This window comes from Lissotriton helveticus, chromosome 2_2 (genome assembly GCF_964261635.1).
Source record: "Lissotriton helveticus chromosome 2_2, aLisHel1.1, whole genome shotgun sequence".
In the NCBI taxonomy this organism is placed as follows: domain Eukaryota; kingdom Metazoa; phylum Chordata; class Amphibia; order Caudata; family Salamandridae; genus Lissotriton; species Lissotriton helveticus.
In genome coordinates, this window is record NC_136060.1 from 138,896,604 (window position 1) to 138,919,999 (window position 23,396).

The 23,396-nt window shown below is 43.8% G+C and overlaps 1 protein-coding gene across 1 annotated transcript in view; it reads left to right on the forward strand.

Annotated features, from left to right (window-relative positions):
- Positions 1–17,190: 17,190 nt before the first annotated feature.
- Positions 17,191–23,396, forward strand: part of TEC (tec protein tyrosine kinase) — a 589,535-nt gene continuing 583,329 nt past the window's right edge. The window contains exon 1 of the mRNA XM_078678221.1: positions 17,191–17,494. The gene's annotated coding sequence lies outside the window, so the exon portion shown is untranslated. The remainder of the gene's footprint in view (positions 17,495–23,396) is intronic.

Genomic DNA, 23,396 nt, shown 5'->3' on the forward strand with positions numbered 1-23,396 from the left:
ATGTAGATACAAATAGAAGGGACAGGCCTACATGAGAATAGTTACCGACAAACATGGGCAGATGGGAGATCACTTAGTCAGCAAAGTGGGAGGGGGAACAGAACTGTTTACAACAGCAGAAAATAGCTACATCTTTAACCAGGTGCATTTCAGCAGCTACAGGCCTTTGCTCAGCACATACATTGCTTTTGCCCAGTACAGAAAGAGTTAACTAAAGCTGATGACTCAAGCAGAATAGAAGGGCAAGCAACAATGAAGACGGAAGAATTACATAGTTAACAAAATGGATGCTACAACCAAAATGGCTTCAGCTTATGCTAACGGAAATTATTTCAGATTTTCACAGACAACCCTTTTAGCATATACTGAAGACATTTTCTTATGCTTTTGAGGGAATATAAAAAACATCGTTTATATCGAGCGGCATCATTTCATTAATTTCTTGATCACTTGCTAGTCGGGCATTTACATTCTTAACATTTTGTTTAGTCGGTATACACGAGGTACAAGTAGAAACACAAAGGGAACAAAGCATCGGGCCGCATTGAATACATAGGCAACAAGTGAAAAGAATAGCAAAAAATATACATAGGGCTGACAATAGTTTCCAACCCCATACAGTAAACATGTTCCATAGCCATCGAGTCAAAGTCCACGTGCCAGAATCCTGATGGATTTCAGAGGCTGTTTTATGCATCTTGGAAATGGCATCATTCCACATACCCAGCAATTGGTAACATTTGTAGCATTGTGTGTATGGTGTAACATCTGAATGAAAGTGTTATTGAGGTAGGACATTCTGTGATTCTGCTCATGATAAGGAAGAGCGAAGTAATGGTGTTCAATGGGGACAGGAGTAGTGTCAGTCAGTCGATTTCGGTTAGGAGCTACTTCCTCTACAACCCATGTTATTATAGCAACAATAACAACAATCAAAGTAAGTCCAGTAACAATCATTGTTCTTTTGCCTCAAACTCTTGCAACAGTTGGTTTCTTTTCCTTAGGCATATTCATTATTTCGTCGACAAACAACAAAACAGATGGTGCCCTAAGGTCCTGGGCAGGAGTTGGTTTCTTCACTAACATTGAGACGAATAGTCACTAAAAGGCTGTTAAAGAAGTTAGGCCCAGATGTAGGTAAAATAGATTTACCGATTTTTAATTACCGAATCCTACCGATTCGGTAATTAAAAATCGGTAAATCTAAGGGGTGGAGATGTAGGAACATCCAGATGTTCCTTTTACCGAATCGGGAAAAATCGGTATTTACCGATTCGGTAAATACCGACCGGTAATGCCCCATTCATTCCTTGAAGCCCATAGGAATGAATGGGGCATTACCGGTCGGTATTTACCGAATCGGTAAATACCGATTTTGACAAGGGTGCAGGGGGTGTCACTTTGACACCCTCTAGCACCCCCAAAAAAGGTTCGGGGGCCATGTGGCAGGCATACCTGCCCTAAGGGCAGGTCTGCCTGTCATATGGCACAGGTGTGCATGCACACATGTGCATGCACACCGGAATCGGTTTTTTACCATGAAGTTGGATTTCATGGTAAAATACCGATTCTGTAAGGCTTGTGGGACTCAGAAGAGTCCCACCTACATATCAAAAATACCGAATAGGTATAAATACCGAATCGGTATTTTACAGATTCGGTAAATTTACCGATCGGTAAATTTACCGAATCTGTAAAATTCTGGGCCCTACATACCATTTACTAAATACCGGTCGGTAACGGCCGAAAATACCGATTTTCGGCCGTTACCGACCGACCTACATCGGGCCCCTAGTCTTTAACCACCCAGGACAGTGGCTCAAACAGTCTTTTTCAGCAACGAAGTGCCTTTCTTCCTAGTTCGCAGCTGATATCAGGATGTACCAGGAATCATGTGGTCCGGGAAGACTTCCTCAGATTCTTCAGGCGACACAGCTTGTCCTTTCTCGGTGACCAGGATATCGCGGTGATCCGCCAACACAGCTGGGCTCACTGGGTCTTGCAACACTTTTCGACAGTGTGTCGCTTGGACCCAGTTTTTCTGGATCGTCACTCGAACTGCAGTCCTGGTAGCCAGCAACACTTATTCAGGGCCTCGCCACCTTGGTGCTAGGGAGCTTGTCCTCTGGAAGGATTTAATCACCATGTAGTCACCAGGGCGCAAGCTGTGGCCCTCACCTTGCAACCTGTCTGGAAGAGTCTCCTGATTCTGTTTATAAATAGAAGACAAACTGTCAGTCAACTGGGATAAATAGTCATCATCAATACAGAGGGTACATCATGTATAGGGCGTGGCCTAGGAATCCCCCAAATATTCATTGGCCTTCCAAAAACCACCTCATACGGTGTGAGGCCAGATCATGTAAGTGGTATCAATCTAATACATAGCAATGCTAGAGGCAGTGCATCAGGCCATTTCAAAGATGTGGAAGCCTGTATCTTAGCCAATTTCAATTTCAGGGTAGAGTTGTAACGTTCCACTAGTCCTGCCAATTGTGGGTGAAAAGCAGCATGGAACTTCTGCTTAGTTCCCAACCCTTTCATGAGATACTCAACAACTTGCCCAATAAAATGCGGTCCGTTGTCACTCCACTAAACTCGAAAAATGCCAAATCGGGGGAAAAACTCCTTTAGGGGCCCCTTTGCTGTAGTAAGAGCTGTAATATCTTTCATAGCGTATGCCTCCACCCATTTAGTAAAGGCACAAACCACTACCAGAACATATTTTAGGTTGTTACAGTGCTCAAACTGGATGTAGTCCATTTGTAGGACCTCAAAAGGTGCAGTAGGTATTGCAAACCCTCCTGTTGGAGTTTGTGTTCCCTTTCCAGGATTATACTGGAGACAAATCAGACAGGACTGGACTATTTTCTTAGCCGTACTGGCAATCTCTGGATGATCCCAAACTTGCATAAGTTGCTTTGCTATTGAGCTTGTTCCAACATTTTCCGGCCCATGCGCAATATGAATCATAGGGTATAAATAGGCTGTGTGCAACTTCCATTGTGTCATTTCTTCATTCCTCCAACAGCCCTCATCATCCAATGCTCCCTACTTGGACCATTGGTCTAAATCATCGACATAGGCAGATTGTTGCATTATCAGCACCTCGTGCCTGGCATCATGCCAAAGTTCAGCCTGTGATTTAACTACATACATAGATGTGGTATTACATTGCATTGCGGTCTCCCGAGCTGTGTAATCTGCAAAGGCATTGCCTGCTCCTATTTCATCGGTCACTTTCTTGTATGTGCTACATTTAACAATTGCCACTTTCTTAGGATAGGTCAAGGCAGTAATGAGATTATGTACTAATTCCCCATGCACTATTTGCGTCCCAAGTGAAGTAAGAAAGGCTCTTTCTGTCCATAGCTGGCTGAAGTTATGTAACATGCCAAAGGCGTATTGGCTATCAGTGTAAATGTTAACAAGCAAATCTGTACTTAGAACACATGCTCTTGTCAGTGCTATCAACGCGGCTGACTTCTGTGGGATATGAGCTGTCTCAAGTACTATCTGAAGTGTTGTAATTGCATAAGCAGCAGATGTAGTGCCATCATGTAACTTCCGGCAAGATCCATCGAACCACAATTCTCCATCAACACTAGAAAGAGGTATATCTTGTAGGTCAACACGACCCTTTGTGTGTTCTTCAGTAAGAGATATACAATCATGCAACTCTTGTGAGTGAGACTGAGTAGCTGGAAGTGGTAATAATGTAGCAGGATTCAAAGTAAAAAAAAATTCAACGTGATATGAGGGGCTAAAAGTGTCAATTCACATCCTGTCAAGCGGACACTAGTCAGATGTTGTGTCTTAGTTTGATTTAACAAGGCAACGACTGAATGAGGTACTAAGACAAACAATGTGACAAGACTATTCCCTCACTCTGACGTATGGACATAGCCGCTCGAAAACAACCAGGCAGCGGCCGGGCAACTGGATCAAGGACAGCTGAAAAATATGCCCAAGCACATTGTTTATCACTGTGTGTCTGTGTTAAAACCGAGAGGGCACAACCTTCCCTCTCGTGTACATAAAGTGTGGAAGTCTTAGTGTAGACTGGAGTTCCTAATACTGGTGCCGAACAAACAGCTTGACCTAGCTGTTGGAAGGCATTCTGGCATTCAGTAGTCCATGGGAGAGGCATCAGAGTGTCTTTAGTCAAAAGGGCCAACAAAGTTTTAATAATTTACGAAAAGCTAGGGATCCACTGCCTACAGAAAGAAGTAAGGCCAAGCAGTGCATGAACATCCTTCTGAGTACGGGGTACAGGAGTATCTAAAATTATCTGAATGCGATCTGGTGGAGTGCACATCCCTCCTTAGACAGAAGATGACCTAAATAGGTAACCTGCTGTCTACAAAATTGCAAATTCTTCGAGAGACTTTGTGATGATGAGAGGCAAGAAATGATAATAAAGACAGTGTTACTTCTTTACACTGTTGAGGGGTATCGGCAGCCAACAAGATTTCGCTGACATATTGAATAAGAGCCACCCCTTTCGGCACAGGATAAGAATCAAGCTGCCTTTACCATGCCTGATTATAAATGTTAGGACTCTCTGTATACCCTTGTGGAGCTCTACAGAATCTGTATGATCTATTATTCAAAGTGCAGCCAAACAAATAAAGGCTGTCAGGGTGAATAGGTATTGAAAAAATGCATTTTTCAAATCGATTACACTAAATGTAGTGGCAATAGGAGGAACCATAGTAAGAAGTGTTGTGTTACAAGACGGAAGTCCTCATCCTGGGACCATCGCCCTCCGCCTGGGACGACTCCTGGTGGCCTCCTGCCCTGGGCACCGCTCCCAAGCCAACAGACCATGCACGCAACCTGGGCTTCATCCTGGACTCCTCCCTCTCGATGACCAGACAAGTCAACGCCGTCTCCTCATCGTGCTTCAACACCCTGCGTATGCTCCGTAAGATCTTCCGATGGATCCCCACCGAGACCAGGAAGACCGTCACCCAGGCACTCGTCACCAGCCGACTGGACTATGGGAACACCCTCTACGCGGGAACCACAGCCAAACTACAGAAAAAACTCCAGCGCATACAGAACGCCTCCGCCCAACTCATCTTGGACATCCCCCACCCAGCCACATCTACGGACACCTGAGGGACCTGCACTGGCTCCCCGTCAGCAAAAGGATCACTTTCAGGCTTCTCACCCACGCACACAAGTCTCTCCACGACCTGGGCCCCAAGTACCTCAACGACCGCCTGACCTTCTAGACACCCACCCGCCAGCTACGCTCTACAAGCCTCGCCCTCGCTGCCGTACCACGCATCCGAAGAGCCACCGCCGGAGGAAGATCCTTCTCCTACCTGGCAGCCAAGACATGGAACTCCCTCCCCATCCACCTCCGGCTGACACAGGACCACCTCGCCTTCAGGAAACAACTCAAGACCTGGCTGTTCGAGCAGTAGCCCCCCTCCCCCCAGCACCTTGAGACCCTTCCAGGTGAGTAGCGCGCGATACAAATTCCTTGATTGATTGATTGATGTCAGAGACTACCGGATATTGGGGCAGCACAATTTTGTTAACCTCTCGTAAATCAATAATGAATATGTACATTTTTGTATCAGTGTCTCTTTTCAAAATAGGAAGGATAGAGCTATTACAAATGTTATAAGGGACTTCTTCCACAACCCCCACCGTGATCAAATCCTGAATAATGTGCGTCAATGCTTCTTCACCTTCCCGAGATATTTTATATTGGGGCAGCCGAGGCAATGAAGCCTCTTCCTTCACTTGAATATGCACAGGTAGAATAATCATTTGTCCCACATCGATATCTGTTGTAGCCCACAAAGTACTAGGTAACGATGCCAAAGCAATATCTTCTTAATGAGACAAGACTTCTCAACCATTGGATAGTTATCATTTAAGAAAACACACACACCTTCTGGGGAACAACGTATTGTAGCACGAAAATATTTAAGCATATCAATGCCCACGATATTATCAGGCGTGGTAGGGGAAAGCAAAAATGGACATGCTGCAGTAAATTTATCAAGACTAAATGCAAGTGGCTGTGACAGTGGGCTAGATGTAGGTGTCCCATCGAATCCTATCGATGTTATCATTTGGCCAGACAGAGGAGCCCTAGGAACCAATTTTTTAGACAGAGCACTACGAGTAGCCCCTGTATCAACCAGAAACTGATCAGTAGAGCCCAAAACATTTGCATCAACATAAGGACCTCTCTGATCTACTGGCAGCTCAACCGGTTCCTTACCCCATCCTAGGCATTCCTATGCATAATCAGAATCCCAAAGACCATCAGTCGAATAATCTGTCATTTGATATTTATTTTGTCTATCAAAAGTATTAGGATAATTTGGTCCGTGTTCAACTGCCTCAAACCTGGGATGAGTTCATATTACTCCCCTATATCCTGAATTTCCTGGGCATCCTCTCATACTTCCTCTACCCTGTTGATACTGCTGACCTTGCAAAAGGGGGCACTCAGAACGCCGATGTCTAATCTCTTTACAATAAGCACACTGATCAGAAGACAACGTTACTCGAGACAAGAGAAAGTGGATACACCAGGTGGATATACTGCTGGTCCGCCTCTTCCACCAACTCTGAATGGTGGACCATATATTTGAGCCAACATATCTTTTGTCTTTACATCCTTAACCTTCTTATCCTCTTTGCCTTTTGCTTCTAACTCCTGACGCTCATAATACTGGGCCATAGTCAAAAGGGAGACTGGGGAAGACATAGTCCACAAACTCTCGCTGGCCTTAAGGCGACTAGGTATGTCTGGCAACATGTCAGCGACAAATTTGTCAATGAACAGATGCTTACCCGTGTCATCCGTCAATGACTGCCCACTAAAGTCATGGAATGTCTCTTCAAATCGTGTAAAGAAATCAGAAACTGACTCATCCGCTTTCTGTTTACCAGACGCTAACTTTGTCCAATCTATTTTCTTAGGGGGTATGAGCGTTTTCAACTTAGTCACAATAGCTTTGGGAAGATCTAATATCTCCTGTTGTGGTTTCTGCGCAGGTTCCCTAGCCGCATCTATTTCTTCTAAATGCTCCCAAGTATCACCATATGCTACATTATCATCTTTTTTCTGAATTGTTCTCCACATATCATGGGGCAAAATAAGTCCAAAAAACATATTGATATCTGGCAAGGTCATAGTGCAGGAGCTAATAGCTCCTTCCACTTCATCATAGAAAGCTGCCGGATTTTTCCGCGGGTCGGGCAAAGCAGCCTTAAGAGCCATAACATCTGCTCTACTTCAAGGAGTATAGACCCAATTATAAAAACAATATCCCTTTGCATCATCTGAATCTTTATGGGCACTTGTTCCTGCACCCTTCGGAGGAACATACAAAGGAGCAGCTTTACGCATTGGTTTCATAGTAACTATAGTATCACTAGGGTCATTGGCTGTTTCCAAAACTTCTTCTTTTTGGGCTGGGGTCTGAACTGTTTGCGCAGTTTTAACTTTACTAGCTGATTTTTGCTCCGCTTTTAAATGTAAAGTATCATGTCTTAATTTAACTACTCGCCTAATTAGATCAGTTATATTTGAAAAAAGGAAAGTTCCACACTTAATTGTTTATAATCAGAATTGATATCAGTGGGCTCTAAGTTTTTAGAAACGTTTCTAAAACCAAGTATTACCTCCCAGGTGAACTTCTCTGCAAAATATAACTGCTATAAATCCTTGCACTGCTGAACCATTGCTACAAGGTCTAGAGCAGAAGTAGTCCCATGAGCTTCTTTTCGAGCAGTAGATTTGATAGTGGCCTTTTCCTCAGTAGTCAAAGTAGAGCGAGTCTTGCTTATCTATGTCTTTATCATATAAAGATAAATGCTCTTCTTCAGAAAGATCATTCTCAGGGGCAGAGGGAAACTTATATGGGGTGGAGATCGATCTAACAAGATGGAATCAGCCTGAGGTTTATTTAGTATGGGATAAATGGGGCGACTAATAGGGTAATGGCCAGTTACCTCAAAATGATGCTTCCTTTCCTCTTTTCTTTTATTGCCTTCATCTCTTTCTTTTTTAATTCCGAAGCTTTTTGATATATCATTTTTCGCTGTTCTTTTTCTGCTATAGCTTCTTCTTTCCTCACTCTCCCTTGCACTTCTTTCTCCCACATTCATACACAATCAAACATATCTTGTCGACTTTCCCTTTTAAACAAACACTGTTCTACATATTGAATCTTCTTAAAGTCAAATGACCCATTCACTGGCCATTGTAGATCGGGATCCTTTTTTGTATATTTGTTCCACAGTGTACTATACATTATGGAAGAAATACCATATTTAACATACATATGACTATTAGGTGTCCCCTCCGGGGAAGCCGGCTGACTTCTTTCTAAATCCGTTTTGGTACCACTAAGACAGCAGCACAGCCTAGGGAGTGTGCTAGAAACAGGCATGCTACCATATTTTTGTAGAATATTACTTTTCCAAAATATTCAAAAGTAGAATAAAATCTCCACATTACCTGCCTTTATCTTTTGCAAAAAATAAATCAAACAAACAAAACCAAAATCTTGGCCAAGCAAATCAAGAGTGCCGCTTCAGCGACCTTACCAAACAAGAGTCTCCAATTTCCAACTGCCAATCTCTTGTTCGACCTAATGGTCACTGCAAAAAAAATTACGCCAAAGGACCAGCTTGGGACCAGCCACCACCTGGAGGGTCAAATCGAAAAAAACAGAAAAATCACTTCGGTCTGCAAAGACAAGGTTCTCCTCATGCAGGACATCTCCTCAGTAATATTCCACCCTTCCATCAAGACCACTTCTTCGGATGGCCGCGTCTCCGATGAGGACCCACGTTTCGGGCGCAAACTGTGGAAATGTGCCTTTTAATGGGCACACCGGTGCAGGGGTCACCCTTCTCTGTTCACGGGTCCGTAGACCAACAAAATAGAGATTGGCACTGAAGCTGGAATTCAAATAACAAGTTTAATGATCACTCATGAGTGGGACCACGTCCATACAACATCCTCAAGTGTTCCAGGAGGTAGTACATTGAATACACAGATCATGGTGCTTATATATACACACTTTGTTGCTGAGTAAGCATGTAGTAAGCATGTAGATACAAATAGAAGGTACAGGCCTACACAGGAATAGTTACCGACAAACATGGGCAGATGGGGGATCACCTAGTCAGCAAAGTGGGAGGGGGAACAGAACTGTTTACAACAGCAGAAAATAGTTGACAGTTACATCTTTAACCAAGTGCATTTCAGCAGCTACATGCCTTTGCTCAGCACATACATTGCTTTGGCCCAGTACAGAAGAAGTTAACTAATGCTGGTGACTCAAGCAGAATAGAAGGGCAAGCAACAGTGAAGACGGAAGAATTACATAGCTAACAAAATGGATGCCACAACCAAAATGGCTTCGGCTTATGCTAACGGAAATTATTTCAGATTTCCACATATATATATATATATATATATGGAAATCTGAAATAATTTCTCTCTCTCTATATATATATATATATATATATATATATATATATATATATATATATATATATATATATATATATATACATATATATATATATATATACATATATATATATATATATATATATATATATATATATATATATATGCAACAAGGCTCGCTCCAACCACAACTTCACACGGACTTGCAACAAGAAGACGAGGTAGACCCAATTCAGTGCTTCATTTTATTCCAGAATGCCACTAGCCATCACATATCAGGTAAAACTCCAAATGCTTGTTACAGGCACCAAATAGGAGTGTAACGGACACTTCAGACGTTGGCTGCTGGTTCAATATGAAGTGCTTTTTATTCTTTCATCAGTGCAAAACGTAAATATATATATATATTGTTACTTTCCATATTATACATGCCTGCATGGTAAAGGCATATATGTGTTAAAGGCATGCGTTAATAAAAAATGTGTGGTAAGTCAAGCGTGGTAATTGCATACATTGTAATGTCATACTTCTGTCCCTGGGTCAGCAAAGGTATTCCAATTGCATACTTGTTCAGTGCTTGGTCTCTCTGAAGAGCGCAAAGGGCTGTGGTACATATGTATCAATTATAATTAAGATCATATGGAAAAGCATGTGAAGGAGATACACAGCTGTCGAAATATCAGATGCTTAATATAGAGCTATGTTTTCTTTGTCATAATGTGCAAATGTTATGTGATATGTTAAGATGCACTGAATAAAAACACACATTCAAAGCTGTCAACATGTTAAATGAGGGTTGTTAGAAATGGGGGTCTCTAGTTGGCAGAGGTAGGTAACTTTATCCAAGTAGGGACCCTTCTTCCTAGTCAGGATAAGAGAGTTATACTCCTAAAATAACCCCTTCTCACCCCCTTGGTAGTTTGGCACTAGCAGTCAGGCTTATCTCAGAAGCAGTGTGTAAAGCATTTACACATAACCAACAGTTATACAATTAAAGCACTACAAAAGGATACCACACCAGGTTAGAAAAATATTCAATATTTTTATATATCCAAAACAAGACCAAAATGATAAAAAATCCAACATACCGTACTTTTAGAAATATATACTTGCAAGATATTCTAAAAATTGCAGAAATAACTTGAAAACATAGTTCGTTCGAGTCTCTAGCTCTGTCTGGGGCTACCACGATGCTGAAAACAACAGAGTCTAACAGTTCTAGCCAACCGTGTCAGTACGGGACAGCGAAAGCGTAGACAGACTCGGTAACAGTACCTTTCTCGTTGCAGCTGGCAAAGGGGTGCGAGCCGGTCGTGGCAACCGACCGTCACGGTTGCGTTGCAAAATGGAAGCAGTGCAGGGTGAGGTGCCCTCTCAATGCTGTGCAGGCAGCGGCTCGGTGATGATCGCCCAGACGGCGTCGGTGAGACCAAGGCTTAAGGTGCAGGGTGCGGCGGTGCTCGATGGTTGCGGTGCATGCGACAGAACCGGTTAGCGTAGTTCGGCCCAGAGTACAGTGTGGACCGAGGGGGTGCGTTGTGAAACTTATGAGCAGTTCCCCCAGTCACGATGCGTTCACGGGTGTCGAAGTCAGCAGCAGCAACGGCATTGGTGAGACCAGGATAGCGAGGTGAAGAGAGGCGGTGTGGAGTGCGGTGCCAACAGGTCACGGTGCAAGCAGCGGCTCGGTGGTGGCGGCATCGGTCTTCGTTGTCGGTGAGGCCAGGGTTGCAGTGCAAGATGTGGACGGTGCCTTCTGCGGTGCTATCAGGACACAGAGCCACCGACTGAGTCGGTGACGGAGTCGGTTGCTTTTCCCTTCTCTGTGGCAAATGAAACAGTGGTTCCAGAAGCGGTACCCAGATGTTGGTGAAGTCTTTGCAGTTCCTCTGACTTCAGAACAGGAGGCAAGCTCTATTTCAAGCCCTTGGAGATATTCAGCACAAGTAAAGAAAGTTAAGTCCAGGCCTTTCACTGCCCATGACAGCAGCAGCAATTGCAGGCCAACCCAACAAAGCAACAACACAGCAAAGGGGCAGTACTCCTCCCTGCACTCTTCCATCTCTTCTTCTTGTTGGGTTCCTTGATGCCAGCGAGTTCCAAAATGTTGGGGCTGGACCCCAATATTTATACTCAAAGTCCCTTTGTTCTCTCAGGCAGAGCGTGTCTGTGCTTAGTCCAAACCAGTTCTGTCCTCTTTTGCCCAGCTTCTGGCAGGAGGTGGAGACAGCATTGTGAAAGGCAGACCAGGCCCATTCAGGTGAAAGGAAATCGACTACCCCTACTCCAAATGCAGCCCAGGTCTGTTCAGCCCAGCCCTGACTCAGCCAGACTCTCTGGAGCCACTGCACATTCCCAGCCCCTGTAATTCCAAAGTCAGACAGTCAATACACATCCTGGCAGAGGCACACTGGATTGCTAAGCAAGAAAAAAATCTATTTTCTAAAACTGGTATTTTCAAACACAGAAGGTAAAAATAACCCTCACTAAAAGATGCAATATTAACATTCTGGGTTCAGGGATACTCCCAGGGGTAGTTATGGTTATAGGATGTTATAAGCAAACTCCCCATTCTATCCTATGGGAACAGATAGCCTTGCAATAGTGAAAAACTAAATTGGCAGTATTTCACTGTCAGGACATGCCGCAAACATCAGGGCATGTCCCACCTTTCATATGCACTGCACCATGCCCACAGGGGTACCTTGGGCCTACCTTAGGGGTGACTCACATGTAAGAAAAGAGAAGATTAGGGCCTGGCAAGTGGGCGCACTTGCCAAGTCGATATGGCATTACCAGACTGCACACAGACTCTGCAATGGCAGGCTTGAGTTACATTTACAGGCTGCTCATGTGAGTGGCACAATTGGTGCAGCAGGTCCACTAGCAGCATTTGATTTACTAGCCCTGGACACACTGAGCGCACTTTACGAGGGGCTTAGCAGTAAATCAAATATGCCAATCATGGAAACACCAATCCATAATAACTATTTCAACAGGGGCACTTGCACTTTAACACTGAACAGCTGTGAGAAAGTGCGCAGAGACACTAAACACTCAAAAACAGAGTCAAAACCGGGAAGTCAGAAAGACAAAAGACAGGGGAAACACGCCATAAGATGCCAAGTCTAACGGGGGTGAGACATGATGGATAAATATTTGAATATTTTTGGAGGGTGATGCAGGATTGCAGCGAGAGTGACATTATCGAATTCAATGGACATATAATGCCTTTTATGAAGTAAATATAATTAAAAATAGTGTGACACCCACCAACTGAAGTTGAGTTGACAGGTGCGCTACACACCCTTAATTACATAGCCCTACTGCTTGTAAATGATTTGTAGATATGCTTCTTTGCCACACTTTTTTTTAGAGAATCACCCATCAACTTTTTCTTCTCACTTAAAGCTGCTGCGTACCATCACCTTGTACGACAAAGTAATTCAAGCAAAATACATGATGTATATTAATTAGCAAACTAGAAAAGCGGTAAGAAAAGAAATGCCCCAGAGAGTTTTTAAATTGTATTAATAACAACAGTACCTTTCTGGACCGTGCAGAAGCATGGTATACTCTGCCTGCAAGAAACTTGGCTTGCAGAGGAAAGGCACATTATGGGGTATCGAACATTTCACTCACCCGCTGTGCCCTCTCCACAGGGTCGAAATAAAGGGGGTTTGTGCATATACACCTCGAATGTAGGGGATATAAAGGTATATAACTTCCACTCTGACCAATATTTCCAAATTCTTTCATTTAAATGGGGCACCACACAAAAGATTATACTGGTGAATTTTTATAACAATATGCCAGCAAACGAAATGGAATTGATTTTGAATAAAATGTCTAATCACATCCATAAAGTGAGGGATCAAAATACGGGAGACCATACAGTTCTTTGGGTGGGAGATTTTAACTGTGCCATCTGCCCATTTTCTGAGTTAGGTTTGTGCGGCCTTACAGATCATGAGGAGGATGGCCCTCTCCACTTCTCACACACCAATCTGGGGTCTCTCCTAAACAGTATTATATTTTCTTTTGATCTCACCTTCGTTAATCAGGCATGCTCCCCCCCAGTTCCCTTTGCCCCAACATACAATGGAAGAGGCTGTGAAACTACAATCGACTTTGCACTGATATCCCCCACTAAACCCAATTTTCTAACTTTTTGGGAGATAGGGGACGACCCAATGAGTGATCATTACCCTATTACCTTCGGGCTTAGGCTCTCAGATGAGAAAGCAAAGGAATCTAGCGGTACACTTTATCCACTAGAGGTTACCTTAACAAAGATAAATGGCTATGTGATAAAGTGGGAGAAATTGAACCCTATAATCTTCTTTCACAACTTCATATCATCTTGCTTTGCAGACATATCTGTCTGTTTAGAGGAAGATATTGATCCTAAGGCGATTATGGCAGCTTTTGCTAATATCCAACTGTACATAAAAAATATTTTAACCAAGAGCTACAAAAAGAATGGGAAACATGCAGGCGGGTGGTTTGATTCCAGGTGCACAGTCGCCCTAAAGAATTTGAAGAAAGCTTTAAACATCATTCCGAGAAATAGGGTTCAAATTTCCGAGGCCAGACGAGAGTACAGGAGGGAAATTAATCATCGGAAAGCAACGATGAAAAGGGAGGCCTGGGAAGCTTTGGGGGAAGCTGCCAGGAACAAGGACACTAACCTCTTCTGGAAAGTTATAAGATCAGTATATAACACTAATGATACGGACAACTGCATGGATGTAGCAATCACGGCAGAGCTCTGGGTAGAACATTATGGCAAACTTTACACCAACAGCCAGGGGGACACCCAGAACCACCAAAAGGTAATCTCATCCTTGAACAAACCAACTCAGGATTATCTGTCAAGTGACCACCCAGCATCCCCATACCCAATTGATCTGGTTTTTACCACCTCAGAAGTTGAAAATGCAATCAGGGAAAGCCCCTCAGGGAAAGCCCCTGGCCCCGACCACACACCAGTGGATCTTTATAAAACAAATCTTGAATTTTGGGCTCCCCTGTTAACTAACGTTTTAAATATGGGAAACAAATGCGGCTTAATTAACACCTGGTCAGACGCAATTGTAGTGCCCATTTTTAAAAAGGGAAACAGGGACGATCCTGCTTGCTACCGTCCTATATCCTTACTGGACGGCCTCATGAAAATCGCAGGAAGGATCGTCCTTAAGAGAATTCAGCACTGGGAGACAGAAAAAAAGGTCATCTCGGAACTCCAATACGGCTTCCGAAAGGGACTGGGTACCCAGGAACAATGCTTAAATCTCTCTCTATTGATGTCCAAATATACCGAGGCCAAAAAAGGGGACCTGTTTGTCACATTTGTTGACCTTAGCTCAGCATTTGATTGTGTGGATCATCTGCAGCTCTGGTCAACATTAGAACATATTGGGGTGGATCCTACCATTGTCGTATTTATAAAAGAATTGTATAGAGATGCCGGCGCCAGAGTGAGGTTCGGGACCCAGGGGCAATGTACTCAGAAATTTGCTATAAATAGAGGGGTTAGGCAAGGCTGCATACTTGCGCCCCTTCTATTTAGCTTTTATATTAACTCTATTGTAGAGCATCTAATAAATCAGCCAAGTGACTACCCAGCCGTTAATGGTAGGCCTGTACCCATCCTATTATATGCCGACGACGCGGCAATTATGTCCAGGACCAAGGTAGGGTTGCAAAGAGCGGTAACTGAATTCTCATCCTACATGGGGAAAAGAAATCTGAAAGTGAACATCTCTAAAACTTTCTCCATGCCATGCACCCAAAAAAACAAAAAGCCACAATGCTCGATACATCTTGACGAGCAAAGAATTGAGAGTACAGACACTTTTTGTTATTTGGGTGTTGTATTCGAGAGGAAAGGAGCTTGGAAACATGCAGTATCTGCTAGGAAGCTTGCCTTTACTCGTGCTATTGGGGCTCTGAGAACTTTTGCAGCCAAAATTGGGGGCAAACCAACTGCCGAGATGTTACAGATCTACCAAGCTAAGTGTGTAGCGACAGTCACTTATGGAGCAGGCCTATGGGGCTTTGAAAATGTGTCCTCACTCCAAACTTGTGAGAATCTTTTTATTCGCTATTTACTAGGTGTGAGCAAATTTACTTCAACTTTTATTACCCATATTGAGACTGGCCTTAAATACCTTAGCGACACTATAAAGCTATCACCGTGTTTGCTCTGGCACAAAATCTGGACCACTATGGAATGCCAATTTAATAGAGAACTCATCACGGACTGTATGAACCTGGATGCTGCACCCAAAATCAAATGGTTACGACATGTCCGGCTGATGTTCTCTAAAATTGGACATCCTGAATACTATGATGACCCAGAGTCCCTAGAACATCTGTCTAGGCCAGCGCTCAAAAAACTTTTAATTACACACCTGGAAAGTGTCAGATGGGACACCGAGAAACTCAAAAATACCACCCTGAGTTACCAAAAAATTACCCCTAATGAAGGTTTACAACTGTACCTCAGGATTGAAACTGCACCTTATCCTCGTATGCTTCTTACTAGGCTGCGGTTAGGCACTTTCTTCCGTATGGTCACTCTTCCAAAACAAAACGATTGGATTTCGCCGAATCTAATTTGCCCATGCGATGATCATTCATCACAAAGTAATATTCACATTATGTTCTTCTGTAATCTGTATTCTGCCCCAAGGAAATTGTTCCTCTTACCATTGCTTAAACGCTGGGGCATAAGAACATGTAAAGATGCATATCTGAAGTTACTCTTGCTTGATGAGGTGTATGTCATCTTTGTTGTTTCTCGCTTTTTAACGTCAGTGATGAAATACAGAAACTCTATGATGTAAACCTTACATGTTTAAATTTTATTAGCCGCTTTAACACGAGGCTTCCGGCCATATTTTCATCATTGACTTTTTACAAATGGAAAATTGTTTTATAGTCTCTTTATAAATTTCTCGATGGGGAAAACTTTTTAAATTTGTTGTATAAAATGTATTTGTATGCTTTTATGATTTCTCCAGATAAATCGAATAAAGCTAAATTTGATTTGATTGGTTTGAACAACAGTATCTGAAATATCTTGTGACTATTCAGGCAAGTGGTGGTGTTAATTGAGAAGACTCGGTGGCATGGAACAGGCAGGAACGTAGTGAGTGGCATCTCTAGAGGGCTCCAATATGGGGTATTTTTTACCCTGCTCTATTTGTCCTGCCAACCGCCTTATGGAACTCACCACAGTCGCTGAATGTCCCAAAAGGAGACACAGAAAAAAAAGGACTGTAACTTGCGTCACACATTACTGTGTCCAACCACCTTTCCTTGCAAAGCAGTGTTTGATTGCTTAACATATTTAAAACTGAATTGTGTGTATGTATACACGCACACTTATACAAAGTCGGATTTAAACGTGTTAGCCTTTGCCCGTGGCCCCATCAGTTTTATCCGTGGCCCAATGTGCACTCTTCGCCCAAAATCCACTTCTAGAGATGCCACTGACAGTAATAGACGGAAGTAAACAATACCGACTCGGTTTGTGAGTCGTGCTCTTTGACACAAACTAGCAGGAAGTTCTGCAAGAGGAAACTAAAAAGGTAGCTCAAGCGAGAAATAAAGTTAAACCAATCAGCAAGTGGAATGGGGTAGCCCAGCCACATCTGCCATCTCATTGGTTAAGGCATGCATCATGCTGATTGGTGTGTGCGGTTGGGTGACAGCTGCTGCCTGCTCTGGACGCTCCGCCCTTTCAGAGCGACCCGTTTGCAGGCAGTGGCTGCTCTCGGAACGGCCGGGTTCCTAGACAGGAGCAGGTGTCAAACTTCGGGCTGCCTCTGCTCCGGGGGATGCAGGTGCCAGAGTGGCCCTGCCTGGACCATTTTGAGCCGGACTTTCCTGGGCGCTGTGTTTGAGAGTTGTGCGCGCCTGGCAGGAGGAGTCGAGGGTACACCTTGCATGGGACACCTGCTACCACACCGCATCGCTGGACAGCGCGCCTCCGGCGTACGTCAAGGGGGGCACAGCGGCTGACAGGTGAGTTGACTGCGGTTTCCATGAACTGCTTAAAGTCTTCTGGCCTGGAGCCAAAACTAGCCTCTCCGTGAAAAAGTGGACCAAATGCGGTCCGATATGATGGCACTGCAACCATTTACACAGCGCTCTCTGATCCCTTGTCCTGTAAAGGCGAATGATCTGAAATCTCTCTTGGAATAGGTGAAAATGTGAACTCGGTTGCAGAACACAACAATTTAATTGCGTTGAGCAGTTGGGCAATGGATTTGTGAAACTGGAACTTAAGGTCAGTTTGCGATTGAATTGGGTCCTTGACCCTGACCTGGGAATAACCCTTTGCTCGCAAAAGCCACATTTACTGTCTTAACAAGCGCTTTCTATCTTCTATTGCATTTTAATAGGGACCGAAAAAAATCCTATCTTTAAAGAGAGCAATTTTTTTGTTTGATTTTGGGTTTGATTTCAAATGTAATCAGTGACCGTATACTGCATCTTGTGTTGTTTGCAAAACGAACTCATCAGTATATTTTCTCCAGCATTTCACTGAAATTGCCCAGGAATACAGGTGCTTTGGCCTTAACCATTCGCTTAAACGCCCAGTGTTGCTCATCCCGCGTTCCTACTATGATCTCCGAGCATCTTACGCTCGCCCTCGAACAACACATGCGCTGTTTACCATCTCACAAGTCTAGTTCCAGAATTTTTACTACTCGGTATTTCTAGCCATACAACATGCAAATATTTCCATCCGTTTCACTGTTTTCTGATTTTTTTTTAGTTTAAAATTGAAGTTGCGGCAGCCGAATATGTTTACCTCATCTTGTAAAACAGTACCACGATGTCGTATTATATGGAGTGTCACAATCTATATGGCATGAGACGGTACATACGATTCTGTCGTTACCGTATACATGACTGCAAATAATTTCCTTGTTACATAATCGGTGCTTCAGTTGCCCTGCAGCAAGAAAGTGGCAACTTTTTGCTTTATTCAGCATGTATATTTAAGTTTTCATGGTGTGTTCAGCTGTGCTTGTGAAAGAAAATGACATGGAGGTGGAATACAATAACTTATTATGTGTCTGCGTGAGCAGTATACTAGATATGGTTTGAACCAGGGTCGAGGCAATGGAGAACGTCTAGCATATTTTTGACCCGGAGGTGGCAGAACTAACTATGGTGTCAATTTGAGGGACATAGGGGAAGAGGGTTACTGGGCATGTGGAAGGAGTGGATGGGGGACACAGATATGTCTTCAATTTGCACGTGTGGGGTACACCAGGAATATTCTACACTTTGTGTATGGAATTGCGGAGTGCTTAACAGCGATCATGCTTTTGTTTATGAAAGGCTAGAGGGATACTTGTTATTTTTCAGTGTTTTTAATTTGCAAGTGTGAAGAGAGGTAAAGTTAAAGGTAAAGGTTAACTCTGGCTTTTAGAGCTCTCAACGACCGAGGCCCTACATACCTACGACGTAGAATGAGGTTTTCACAAGCCCCACGAAACCTCAGACCTAACAATCTCCGCCTCTGATATGCCCCCGTTTTCATCTTTCACGCACTGGAGGAAGGGCCCTTGCAGTTGCCACTTCCAAACTCTGGAATCAGCTGCCCACAGAGTTAAGATTCCTGACGTCAGAACCCCTCTTTCGGAAAAAACTAAAGACCTGGTTTTTCTCCCAGATCTAATCCCTCACCTTCCTTTCACCTCTCAAACCCCTCTGACCCTCCTGAGATAATGTCTTCAGCGCCGGGACACCTCCGTCGGAGGTAGCTGCGCGCTCTACAAAATACTAAATAAATAAATAAATAAAGTGATATAGCAGGAAACCTGGCGTGATATTTAGTTTTAGGTCTTTGGAGGACCAGGCATGTTTTGGGTTAGAAAGTACTGGACAACGGTACACATTATCTGAAAATTACAACTTATCTGTGAAGTTTAAAGCATTTTAATAGGCCTGTCGCTTTGTTTTTCTGCTTCAGCGTTGTCTCACAACTTCTAGTTTACTTTCATTATCCTGCTTGTTTGAGGTTAGGAATTCTTTATTTTAGTAATAGCAGATTCTACGCGAACCATTATCTTCTATTAGTGCCAGACATGTCTCTTCAGATTGCAAATGGTACATTAAATTCCAGTTTCGTGATCCACTCATTTGCCCCGCAGTAAATGAGTTTCCAGCACTTTGGGTCTGAGACTCCTGTCTGTGATTTGTACAATCAATTGGTTGTTTTCTCACTCTAGATGACCTTATCAACTGCACCTATTACTCAAAAGAAGGGGATTAAGGGTTTTTTGAGGTCCAGCATGCGTGCCCGTAATGAATCGAAACCAGGAGGGTATGCAGTTCCTAACGAGGCAAAAGGGCGTGTGGTCTGATGAGAAGGAAAGAAAAAGTTGTCCCTTAGGAAAAGAGGGAAAGGGGGATCCCTCCTTTCGGAATTAGGGCCCTCCTACACCCAGCAAGCTGGGTGTCATGCTTCATCATAGGGCTTGCTCCTCGTCAGGTCGGCGCTGCAATACCTGACGGGCACCCTATGAGGGGCTCTTTGGCAGATATCTTTTATTCCTTGCCATATGGTGCTGTGGGTGTAAGGGACCTAAAAGTGTAGATGTGCTAACGTGGAGATCAGTAGACTGTGCAAGGATAAAACAGGAGTGGAAGTCCAAACAGAATAATTTTAATGAACCTGGCTTCCAACCTGGTTAAAAATATCTAGAGTAGCGCTTTCCTGATATAATATGTCAGGATATTACGCTCATCTTCATGTGGTCAACATGTTTCTTGCCTATGTGTCAGAATGATCTGGCGGCAATTCTTCAGGACCTAGAAAGGATTGTCAATCTACACTGTTAGTGGTGTTCTAGTTTACTAACCATGATATACCACACAGTGAACATAAAGATGTGGTACGTGTAAATGCGATGGCCAACCCCAAAATTATTGATGACTGGCACCATCAACTCCTGGCAGGTCAAGATACCTGGACTTTCCAGTGTCATTGTATGAACCACGAGCTTGGCGGACGACCTACCCACACGCTGCCGGGGCCTTTTCCTAAAGGACAACCTTTTCTTTCCTTCTCATCGCACCTCGCTCACTTTTGCCTCATTAGGAACTGCATACCATCTTATCAACTGCAACCCCTTTTTTAACGTGCACATCCATGATGTGGGATTACAGCCATGCTGTAGTTCAGAGTGCTATCCTGTTTCTCATCAGCCTTTTTAAGATCATTATCTTTATAAAGTTTAAACCCCATTGACAAAACTCTAAATTTGGGAGTGTGATGATTAGTATTTACCACTGCAGTTGTGCACAATAAGGGTCATTGCCTTGACCTAGTGCTGGCCAGGGCCACAGACAGACATAGGATCTGGATGTTCTTAGTCTCTCTTACATTCTAGGAGGACAATGGTATAGAACATTGCTGGCACATACATACATTCAGGAAAGTATTAATTTACACAGTATGGAGACAGGTGTGCTCAATGAAGACAGAAACATTATGTCATCCAACTAGTGTCAAGTACAAGAAGAAAACCCCAAATACAAAAGTAATCTGAAAAGTGTTCAGAGCACCACCACAAATGGAAGTAAGAGGTCCGTCACTTTAACCAGGGGCGGCTGGTGCACATGGGCGAGATGGGCGTCGCCCTCCCACCCTTGGGAACTAAAAAAAATGCTGGATAGAAAACACTGAGCAGCTAGCAATAAATTGTGCTGGCTGCTAGTGTTGGGTGAACAAATGTGCACATTTGGGGTTTTCTTTAGGGGGGTGGGGGGTTGGCCTTTGCTCTGCACATGCTTTTGGCTGGGCGAAGATTTCTTCGACCTGGAGCCTGAAAGCAGGGCAGTGACGACACACTGATGGGTGCAGCCTGTGTCTCACTTGCAGAATAGCATTTCGATTTTGGGCGTTATTCCCTTGGCCCAGGGAGGAGTTGGAGCCCCTCTATTCATTCCAATGGCTGGGGGCGAGGCTGTCCGGCAAGCTTAGAGTTTGTGGGGGTGTGGCAGTGCCACCTTTGCCGATTCCACCAGACCCAGCAACAGTTGTTGTTGTTTTCAGTGATTGGTTTGCTGGGGTCTGGGGGAGGAGTCCAAAGACAAAATCCAGTTCTTTCTAGTTTTGCCTTGCTTCATCGTGACGGGTGCGTGCTCACATAGCTATTGCCACGCTGTGCACTGCAGTCCTCTTGGTAATGACGAGGAGCCCGGCTTAGTTGAGACTGGACATCGAGGTCATCATGTCGGAAGTGTAACACAGGTTAGTGAAAACGAGTAAGCGACCCGGTCGCCACCACCCACAACAACCTCTTAATTATAGGGGCAATGGCCGCACTGTGTAAGTGTTGTTTTACAGTTGTATCACTGCTGTGAGTGGGAAATGCAAATCCGATAATTTATTACTTTACTGAGGCCTGGGGGCCCGACTTTGATTCTATGGTGGTGGGGGTGATAGGGTGGCTTTAGAGGCCTTGCCTTGGCGCTATTAGTGTATGTTACATACCCACGTGCAGGTCACGGTCGGACCGACTCATACGTACAGGCAGGGGCAGGGCCCATGGCTCAGGCAAAAACGGAAAGGAAGGAAACACAGCAACACGCATTCCATGGCTCCCGGTGCTGCCCTCAAGCCATAGCCTTCTTGTTCTCATGCAGGATTTTATTCACAATCCCCACACGAGAGGGCAGCGCCTCGCGGCACACAGCTTGGTTCAAAGCCCCCCCAGGACTCGGACATGTCTCTGCTGCTCAACTAACCAGTCTGTCAGCTGCCTGATGGCCGGCGTGCACAATCCCCAGCTGGGCTACAACTCCCTTGTCATTGGGACTCATACCAACGTGCTGGTTTACGATGTGCAGAACAATTCGGAATCGGATTTGTTTTACAGAGTAAGATAAACATACTCTTAGATAGGAAAATTAAAGTCATTCAGCAGGCCTGTATCTGATGCAGGGTGTTGGCTAGGGTTTATCGGTAATCGGTCCTAAGTCCTGATTTCAAGTTGATTGATTCTACACGATTTTACCATTTTAAGTTCTATTCGCTGACTCATTTGTGTAGATTTCCTTCATAAAAGCAGTATTTGTTGTGCCGTTTCTCTTTTCTCTCTATCCCTCTCTGTTTATCCTGTATGATTTTCTTTAGTCTATGCTGTGAACGATCAGGCAATATTTCCATATTTGTGCACACTTTATTTGTGCGTCAAGCAAATAGTGAGGTATGTTCTTAGGCATGGGTTGCATTTTTCAAAAGGATAAAACGTCTGGTCTTTGACCTCAGACTAAAACATATGTGCCCGAAATTCCGAAGACAGTTTAAAAAATGAAAAACACTTAAACTGTTTAAGTGTTCTTTTTAATTTTGGCACTGCTTCGATGATTTACTTTACTGAAGCCTGGGGGCTGAAGAACTGAAATCTTCATTCTCAGGGGTCTCACTAATACAAAAGAACTTGGCACAGAAGCTGAAATATTAAAAGACATCTTTATTAAACTTAATAAGTGAGACTACGTCGCACAGGAGCCTTTAGCACCTGAATGAGGCAGTCTAAAGAATACAGAACACAGAGGTCTTTTATATGCTTAGGATTTACAAACTCAACATAAAAGAAAGGGGCAGTCCTAGCTTCTGCAAGCATACAAAATACCTAATATGGACATACAAGATCTGCAAAATATTAGCCAATAGAAAAACATCATGTAACCAGAATGTCCCCCTTACGTCGTGTTTCTGCCCAACCCATAAGTCAATCAACTACAGCACTTATAGGTCAATCAGTAATGGCAGAACATGTCTGTATGCAGTTAGGCCAGCTAGTGTCTGAGATTGCTTCCAAAGCAAGGACAGAGGGGTTTTTCTACACGTTGCAGTCCAAAGGGCAGAAACACTTCATGAATAGAGCAGTCTGTGTAA